This window comes from Gadus chalcogrammus, chromosome 4, assembly GCF_026213295.1.
Source record: "Gadus chalcogrammus isolate NIFS_2021 chromosome 4, NIFS_Gcha_1.0, whole genome shotgun sequence".
NCBI lineage: Eukaryota > Metazoa > Chordata > Actinopteri > Gadiformes > Gadidae > Gadus > Gadus chalcogrammus.
In genome coordinates, this window is record NC_079415.1 from 13,876,111 (window position 1) to 13,886,839 (window position 10,729).

Here is a 10,729-nt window from a genome sequence, read left to right on the forward strand (position 1 = left end):
AAACAATTCCCCATGATTACGCGTGGGCCGCACGCAGGGGTGAACCGCGATGAGGCTGAGACGACCGAGGGCTCAGCACCCGGGCTAATGCGCTCTAATACTCTTACCCACAACCTGACTCACCCACCTAAATAGATTCTCCTATATCTGATGCCGGCCCCTGGGAGCACTCCTATGGTAACAGGGCCAGGCTCTAGCTCACACCATTCCACTTTGGAAAGGTTCAAAGAGTTTTTACTCTGAAGTTGTTTGTAAGAAAGAAGAAGAGGAAGAAGAGAAGACAAGCGTAGCAGATGACAGCACAAACGCAGCAATGTGAAGGCACATCCGGCCCTGACCACATTCCAGGAAGCGTTTGTCACTCTTTAAATTACTGCCTACGTCTGAAGGGGGAAGCCATCTTGTCTGGTATCAAAATGGACAGCTGCAAAGTGTAGGGAATGGGAGTGAGTCAGTAACGATATGCTTTCTGTGGCGCGGCTTGGTCACTTCTTGGACTTCTCTCTCAGAGTTCTTCAACGCCACGGGTCAGCACAAGGCAGGATACAGTTAGTTACAGGTACAGAAACAGATATCTTTTCAGCCTTCAGAGTATCTGAGATCTTTTCAAGTTCTCTAGATGCTGCTTTTTCTCATCGCTCTTTTTCTGATTCCTTTGATATCGTACGCAAGAGGAAAAAGAGACTGAGAGGAAACATGCTGAACAAAATGAGATGAGATTCAGAAATGATTGCCATCCAGTGACAAAACCAACTTTTCTGCCTCCATTGTGATTAGTCTGATCAATTGAACTAATGTCAGTGTTTAACATTTTCACTTAGTCATGCCACAAGGTAATGACGTATTTGCCGTAGTCCCTATTAACATTCCCTGTGTTCCAATATCTGTTGGCCCTCCATGGCCTTCATCAACACGTATGTGTGTCATCCCTTTACATAACTTCACCCGACCTTCACACACACACGACAATGTGGACTCTCCAGGCCAGCACAGAGGATGGCATTCCTAAACAGGCAGCGAGACCTTTCATTATAAGGCTACGACTCTGCAACGATAAACGTCCTTTTAATGGACAAAATACCAAATAAATACCAGGAAAAAAAAAAACTTCTTGAAATATGAAAGACTTTAAGGAAAAAGCATCTGAAACGTTTTGGCCCCTAGCTGTAGTCTCTGTAATTTGAGGGGTTGTCCGTCTTGGAGTCCATTGCAGTGGAGTCAGACTGGCTGGGACTGCAAGGCAATCTCAACTGAAGTTCTTTGACTCTTGAACTTTTATGGCCCGCAGTAAATGACAATGGCTGTAGTAAACGGTTGATTTATTTCATTTAAGCCGTCTGTTAATCTTGTAGTGGATCATCATCAATGTGTTTTGCTGTCATAAGTGCATGCAGATCTTCTCTGGCAACTTACTGACTGTACACACATACATATTAATTCACAGACACACACACATACACGAACACAGACAGAAAGACAGACAGGAAGGCATCAGGCAGACACACACACACACACACACACACACACACACACACACACACACACACACACACACACACACACACACACACACACACACACACACACACACACACACACACACACACACACAGAAAGACAGACAGACAGACGCACATGCACACATGCCATCGACTGGTGGGAGGACAGCTGAAAGTTAAAACATAGCTTGACTTAACCCAACTTTCAAGGATATAGACTTTATTTTAATTCTCTGCCGTAAATAGCAGGGTATACCTTCCACATTTGCTTTTAACATATCAAGAAACCACATGTCAAAGGAAAGAGTCAAACTTTTTAAATTAAAAATAAACTAAACAGAATCTAATCTATCCAGCAAGGCAGGTTACGTTAACCCCATAACAATGTCAAACACTGAATCATCAGTTAAACTAATTTATGAAATCGTGGGCGATGTGTGAGGCAAGAGCTTGTGGGTTCAACAACCAAACTCTAGTCCTCGATGCGGGAGGGGGGGGGTCTGTGCGCCCGAGAGTGAAACCACGACCTAGTTTGACGCTGAGATGTTTATGGTTGATGAACACAGGCCAGTGATTTTTGAGCAGAGATCGCAGCCTCGCCGCAGGCCTCTCTCATTGGACGCGCAGGGGCCTTGAAACCACGCCAGGAGCTGAAAGCGTTTCCTTTTTGTGAAACCGACCAGTGTTTCCTCTGCAAACCTCCCTTTTGATTCCCTCTCTCCCTCGTTATGTCCTCTATCTTTCTCTTCTTCGTTGTTTACCGAAGAAATAGTTTGTCGTCAGCAAGTCGTTTGTTTCTCTTTAAAGAACCCCACCGGACCCTGTCGGATCTGCCTCTACATGCCTTTTACACATAACTCGGAACATATTTTCTGCTTTTGTAATGGTGTTTAGCATTGATAATCGTTCCATCGAGATGCAGAGGGTGACGCGGGGGGAATGCAGGCCTACTGCCTCGCAGATAGCCCTTCTCAGACGAACCTGGAGATAAGGACTCGTAGCTGGCTGAGCTACAGTGGAGTCAGACGGGGGGGGTGGAAACTGCATTAATCTCTAGAGGGATCTAAGGGTGCTGAATCACAGGTCCCATTGCACAGTCAAAAGGGTTTAAGGACTATATATTCATGTCTTTTTACAACAGTTCACAAGGTCACATGTGCAGTTTTAAATTATTAACGGTTCAGCTTTCAGTCCTGACCGTGTGTCATTTGCTCAGATTAAGGCCCTGGTGGTGGTGAGGCCGTTCGGTAATTACAGACCGCGCTCAAACTGCTCTTTGTGCGATTCCCCGTAACCAAGGAAACGGGGGAAATTAAATGTCTTGGATACAAGGAAAACACACACCCTTTCCAAGCAAAGGGAGAGATCTCATCTGGGGTGGGGGTGGGGGTGGGGGTGGGGGTGGTGGGATGGCTCCACGCGTTGCAGAGAAAGGGTTTGGTTGTAGGAGGGCGAGGGCGAGGGCAAGAGGAGTCTAAAGCTCACCGAGGGGAAAAGGTCGGAGCCAAACGAGTGTTCTGCCAATAATCTTTACACAAGCCAACCCCCGAGCCCAGGGAAAGACTCAGAGGCGAACAGCGACCTGTTTTGACATTAATAACAGTTATGAAACCGCGTCGAAGTAAATACTAGTTGCGGCTCGTGATCGGCCCAAAATAGACTTCGCCCCCCCACATTTTCCCTGATGCCTGGTGATGCATTCGTGTTTGTACTGGTTTCATCAACCGACCGCAATTGACATCCATTACCCAGAAGACATCCAATCACATTTTGACGTTTCCTTCTCCCTATCATATCAGAAAGGGCCATGGGAACGGTCTAAAGCCTTGGGGCAACAGAAACTCCTTGAGTAAGTGGAGGGTACCCAAGGTCTTGATTGTGGCCCACGGCCTTCAGGATTCTCTGTGATTTACTGTAACATGGATTCCCTGCAATTAAGACCAGCGTGGATTCCCCTGAAAACGCGCTCATCGGTCAGCCGGCTTACCACTCCGGGACCACACGGTAGAGTCAACGTTTTTTGGGGTTTAATAAAAAAGCAAAAAAACATTCAAGAAATGTTAATCTTTTACTTAAGAATGATCAGTGTACATAACAACAAAGTGTTTAGAGGGTAAGATATTACCCATTAACATTGACGCCAACCAATACGTCCAACCAAAACAGATATGCCTAACCCATACCCCTCGCCCTATAACCCATATGTTCATCCCTAACCCGTAGTTCCCCATAGTTCTCAGCGTGACTCAATCATCAATAACCACCAAGCTGATCACGGGAGGAACAACACCATGGAAACCACACCCGGTGATCCTCTTGACCAAGACCCGAGGGGCCGTTGTGTAACCGGGATGGACCTGAGCCTCATGAGCAGGACCGTACTGCAGCTCCTTCCCCCCCTTGGTTGACATCAAGGGACGCCCGGTCACACCCGGGAAGAGTGGCGGCCGGTGAGGTCATCTGTGATTTCATCGATCTCATGATCCTCTCTTTGCATTAGTTCCCTTATTAACATAAGATTACTAGACGTAATGTAGATATAGACGTTTGACCCCGGGGGGGGGGTCTTGTATAGCACCTCAAAATTGAAAACAAAATGGGATGGTGATTAAAAAGATAAGGTTGTCCCATCTGCAAATTATAAATACTGAACCTTGTTGTATATGACACATAGCTCAAAGATGGGCTATATACTGTATGTGTGGATTCTCGCCATGGATGCTCTCACTGCCAGATTTTTGTAATTTTGGTTTAGGACGCAAGAAGGACAATGCATCATCATCCTGTTTTTAACGTGTTCCCTGTGTGAGTCAGAGTCATTTCCTCCACAATATATATATGCATATATATATTTATAAAATAAATGTACCATTGGAATAGAGTAGCCAACATTTGGAAACATCCTATCAAACCTAATATTGTTAGGCAGACTATTTGGCTGGAGACAAGACTTGGTGGGCTGGGAAATGCTGTGGGTTTGATACACACACACCTAACATATGGTTACGAATATATAACGACATTGTTATTTGTCAAATATTTGACAAATAACAATTGCCTGTCTGTTGTTTATGGACCAGTGTCCATGAGATGCTTTTATGACAGTCTGCTGTGTGTGAAATGTTCCAAAAATTGCCAATAACCCAACCTGCCAAATTAACATCCTAGTCATAATGTCTGTGCCCTTTCCCATAATCCTGCGTGTTTTTATTGGGCGTATGTACCGTGTGAACGCGTCTCACTAAATATATTTAGCCACACATTCAAATAAGCATCGGCCTTTCCAACGGTTTGCCATCGCTGGTCTTTACAATCTGATAAACATTGTACTTAATCTCCCAGGCTGTTTACTTTGCTGGTGTTCCAGATAGCCACCGCCGCCGCCGCCGCCGCGGTGTTTCCCTTAATCCAGGGCCAATGTCCTACAGATCCTAAACAGATACTAAAAAGGGACACATGCACAGGGACAGATAAGTGATGTTCAATTGATGTTCCGTGCATTGCATATAACCTTGGCGTTTGTAATGGCAGTGGGGTGGGGGTGGGGGTTAATTTAAACACAGTCCCTTGGGAACATTGGCCCCCATGTTCTTGTGCAGTAAGAGGTTGTGAGTCATCCATTATGGAGATGGAACACGCCGTGCCGTCGATGGAGAAGGATGCTGGAAAACAGGCTTTTGTTAATCAAAGTGGTTCCAATGTAATTTCCTGATTCAACAGGGGAAATGGCCATGCATGCATGTGTGTGACTATATTATATTTGAAAGCAAACATAAATATTATTAGATTATCGTGCACAGGATGCAGCTAAGGATCTTTTATATATTTCTATAATTATATATTAATGTTGAAACTAATTACGTTTGTGTTTCAATCTAAGTTATACCCTGCCATTTATAAAGATTGTTATCAAGGGGAAATCAGAGACCTGGAGTAAATTATATTGAGTTGTGTCATTAACTTCCATGCAGAACATTCAACGTTTACAATCTTAAACAAAAGACACCGCAGCGTTTGAAGTCTGAGCTCCCGTGTGATAAAATCAGCTCTATGATTGGCACGGTTCCATCGGCTGTGGTTGCCCAACATATTGTTTTGCAGCTGCCTGATTGAACGCCACCTGGAACGATCTCTCCCGAGACTTGGCCGCGTTATGCATCTAAATATCGGTGACAAGCGCTCCTCTGTAGGGCTGGGCCTGGCGAGAAGGGAACATGTCAGACCTATATCAAATGGTTAACCGGTTATGATAAATTTAGCAGCCGTGGACGACCTTATCAGATGGAGATCTGGCTCTCCACAAGCATCCGTCAAAGACTTTGAACCAGCTATTGCCTGTCAGCCTCACACCTCTGTGATGTCGGAGTGTGATGGTGCTTTCGTAGGAGTGTGATGGATGCAGGGAGCCACAACACCGCCCTTTAAAAAAAAAAAAACGAGGAGGGCTCAGTTTTCTTGGGTCTGGGGTTCTTTTTAAAAAACCTGTGGCTGCAGTCGCCGTGGACCAAAATAGGTTTTCAGTGTCCCCAGGTGAATGTCTGAACACGCTCATAACCTCATCGCCAGGACAAGACTGCATGAGGGTGAACCATATATGGGCTGTAAAATAACAGAGATAGAGAGATAGCATTCACAGGCCTACTATAGATGTCATCAGACGCAGCATGCATAGCTTTTAGAGTACATTGTATCATATTCAATATATATTGTTTAGACCTGTTGGCTGTTCATATTTTGAAGCTTGTTCCGGGGCCAAATTCGGGCAGTTTTGCCAACGATCTAATCAAGTGTTGTGCTTGAGGTGCTGAGAGAGAATGAACTCAGAGGTCTCCTCAGGACAGGCTCACAAAATGAGTGAAGGATTGAGCTGGCATTGTGGGAACCCACCCAACCCACCCAGAACCTCTCGGTTCCCTGTCCATTCCCTTGGAGCCTGAAGAGAGACCCCGATGGAGCAGTACATTCCCTCAGCCAGGTCCCCCAAAGTCATTAACAAGCCCCGGTCAGGATCACCCAGCGACCGGCCATTCCTCTTCTACCCCAGATGAATGGCCAGAGTTAAAGGTGCTGTAGGTAATGTTCAAGAGTCTTCAAGGAAGACAGCCGGAACAGACATTCCCACAGCGCATTTCACTCACTAACAGCTAAAGGATTGCTAAGCCATTTTCCTTTTACAAATAACACTCAAATAAACATTCTTGAACCTTACCAATAGCCCTTTTAAGTTTCTTCCTGTAACTTACTACGTCCTCGCATAGAACCCACTACAGATGGGAGAGTGAGAGGGGTCCAACACAAAGCTAGTCATGTGTCAGTCTGTCCTGCCATACTGTCCCTACAGCACAAGTTTTAATGATAACTCTCTTCAAGAGGGTTTTGGGCAGCTCTATAAGAGGGGAGACCAACGTACGGCATGTATTGGCTCTAAAGTCACGGGTAACATTTTAGAAGAAGAGATTTCTTTACTTAGGCGAGACGAGCCGCTACACATTCCTGCCCTTTGATGGCCGCCGCCTCAGAGGTCCAGAGGAGGCGGGGCATCCCGGTTCTTCCTCTGCCCATCAGACCCGCCAGACCCATACCAGGGAGGTGGATTCACTTTCATACCCCTTGGCCGGACCTCAACAAGCCCACATATAGACTGGACCTCAGCCTGGGACAGAGGGAGCCACCTGTTCCACCTCCATTGTCCTGAATGGACGCCGTCCCCCGCTATCCAGCCATCAGTAAAACATCAACGTTAGGGTTGGCTGAGCCGGCGTTGACCTTTACCACGCAAATAGGATGAATTTCAGGAGAGGAAAATATCTCATTATGCTGGCTTGGGGGTGCCTTGGGAGTCGTACGGAGAGCAGACGTGTCGACAAGGAGATAACACCGCTTATTCTAATCTAAATGCGAACAAGAATTGGGACAACAGCCAATGAGCCTTCCCCCTATCCCAAAGATGGTGCTGGTTGTAATTTGGACCCAATGAGTTTTATCATTTGCATGATCAGTATTACATGCATTAGCATATAGCATATTAGCATATGTATATGCTTTGAATAATCAATATGGTTTCTCAACTATATTATTTAATCTACAGCGCATATATTACCTTTTAATCCACCACGCCCTTTTTCAGAGAATTTCCGCCCTCATTACATGTCTAAATATATAATGACAGCGCTGGTGATGATAGAGGTGTCACTATAAAGTTTACACCTTGATGTTCTATGTGGATATTCTAATCAATGAATCCACTAACTTCACCTTTCAATAAATATCCGTGAATTCATAACAACAGGCCTTACTCTAGTCTGCGGTTTGCATTCAGAGAATAAAACCGGTAAAAATAATTGAAACACATCTAAGCTCTCATTTGTGTCACTTCAAATGATTAATAATGTAATCTTCTGGATATGCCAGAGGGGGAATATTATGTGAAATGTGATCAAGTGGATATGTATATGCTTTGATTTAGTAAAGGGCAAGTAGGGATTACATTGGAAAAGCAAATTTCATGTTAAAGGTCTTAGTTATGCCTGGCAATACAAAGCTTTGGTTGAGTAAAATTAGAAATAATGAAACAGGGAGATCCGAATCTACAGCTGAAGAAAAAGGGGGAATCATGATATTGCAAAATAATGTTTGTAAATATAAATGCATTTAATACAACTTTCTATATATATAAGCTCCCAACATCTGTAGTTTGACCTGGCAGTTAGCTTATATTTACATAATAGATCATATAGATTAATCTACTTCACTAGCTTTGATTTGATCACCTCAATTCCATCACCACACATTGCAATGTTTGCCAAATAGAACATTTGTTAGCATCATTCTGCTGTGTTTCTATAAGATGAAGTCATGAAGGATTTATCAGGAGTGTCTTTATCTATTGAAACATAGCAAGGGGTTAGGGAAGAAAGAACAAGGAATGGGAACTATTTACACTCAACACGCAACATAATTCTGATCCTGAACAATAACTTCATTATCATTAATTATTTAGTACAAGTATTTCTATACGATCAACAAACCTTAACATGGAATAAGTTTCTATATTTCAAGTAAAATATAAACAAACAAATCCTCTGTAGGCCCTGGAGAGAGAAGCTTAATGTGTGTTCTCGGAGGCAGCGAGGTTCAGACATTCCAGGAGGTAAATCCACTGGATCCCAATTACAGCGCCGAGCCCTTTACCCCACTTAGTGACCTAACTCCATTACTCACTAATCAGCGGCCAGCTGCACTGGGCAGGCCGCGACCCTTGGCATTCAGGGTCAGCGCGCCCTGTTATCAAATACACACTCATACGCGTTCACCCCTAGACGTATTCTACATGATAGTGGCTCTGAAAAAGTAAATGAAACAATGGTCTGTGTTTAAGGGAAATACTTTGAGCAATCAAAGTTGGCCTGGCATATCTGCAACGCAAACCCACAATGAGAAGGTCGATACACATTGAGATGGGTAGACTAATGGAACTGCTGAGAAACAAGTATTGTATAATATATATATATATATATATATATATATATATATATAACCTCTCCAGCACACGGGCTCCCATTGGTGAAGAGGATCAGGAGCTTTGGTACTAGCCTATAGCCTCAAGTTGAGTCTGCTGCTTGTCTCCAGCTGTACTCGTGGGAGAAACTATATGCAGCCTCTATTGTTTGAATAAGTCTTCTTTTCTGCAGTACAAGGAAATGAAGTAAGTTTGAAACATGCAGTTTCACAACGAGCAAGGAAGGAAGCTTCTGCAACTTTCAATAGTGAATCACATTTCTATGTTGGTAATCCATACATACTCCGTCCTCCATCCATACTCAGCATTCTTTGGTATTATCCTGCTATCGGCTACTACTTGATAGTAGCCGTGTTGACATGTTGATGCTGCTTACTATGTGGGTTCTGGGTATCAGCGATGGCCATTCACTATTATAATCATTAACACACAAGTCGGGTCCCAGCAAACATACATATATGTATGTATGTACTGTATGTACTGTTTGTATGTTTATGTTTATGTCATGCAATAGCATGAAGCTTTGTAAACTGTATATAAGTGAGTACACAAGGTATCAAGTTACCAACCCAACTCTTGTACTGACATATAGCTCAACAAAGACAACATACTACTTTTGCCACTGCTATTCTGTATGTTGCGGAAGGGTGGGAGGGACACTTGGTAAAACTCTCTCTCTCTCCCTCCCTCTCACGAAAGTTGAGGTATCTGCAACAACCACCATAAAACAGCCCTAGCATTTGTGTTGAGCATTCATTTACTGTTGAAGTATCATTGGATGCCTGTGTAGGTGTGTGTGTCTGCGTTTGTTCATGTGTGCATAGATGTGTTTATTGAGTGTGTGTTAGTTTGTTTGAGAATGTGTGCATATGTATTTGATAGTGTGCGTTAGTTAGTGTATGTGTGTTTTAGTGTGTGTGTGTGTGTGTGTGTGTGTGTGTGTGTGTGTGTGTGTTTGTGTGTGTGTATGAGATTGTGTGTGTGTTAGTATCTTAGTTTCTTGTGTGTGTGTGTTAGTGTGTATGTGTGCTAGAGTTTTAGTTTGTGTGTGTGTGCGTTGGTGTGTGTTAGTGTTTTAGTTTGTGTGTGTGTGTGCATGTGTGTGTGTTTGTGTGTGTGAACAACGTAAGGACCTGGCCGAAACCTGATTTCTCCATCCCTTCCCATCGCAGCTGTGATCATCAACAGAGCTGCTCGCCTGCAGGGAACCAGTTTATACAATTAGCTTAGCTTAGCTTGACTACGGTGGCAAGAGTTCAGAAGGTGACGCCTCGTTTATTTACTGCTCGTTTATTATTTACTCAGTGAAGACACAAAATGACATGTGTCAATGATTGAGGGGCTAATAAGGACATTGGAAGGATACGTGTTGATGTGTGTGTGTGTGTGTGTGTGTGTGTGTGTGTGTGTGTGTGTGTGTGTGTGTGTGTGTGTGTGTGTGTGTGTGTGTGTGTGTGTACGTGTGTTAGTGGTTACACAGGTCCTGATAATGACAATCCTTCATGAGCTTCTTAGAACTGGGTTGGACCACCACAGAAGAAGGAACCAAATATGTTCTCAGATTCAACCTGCTTTGTTTTGGATCCTTTTTTATGTATGCAGACTCGGATATTTAAACCATATAAACTTCCAAAAACGGAAACAGTCCAAATCTACCTCATGCTATCCCATCATTGGCTCAATGCTAGCAGATAGCTGCGTTCTAGCCTCT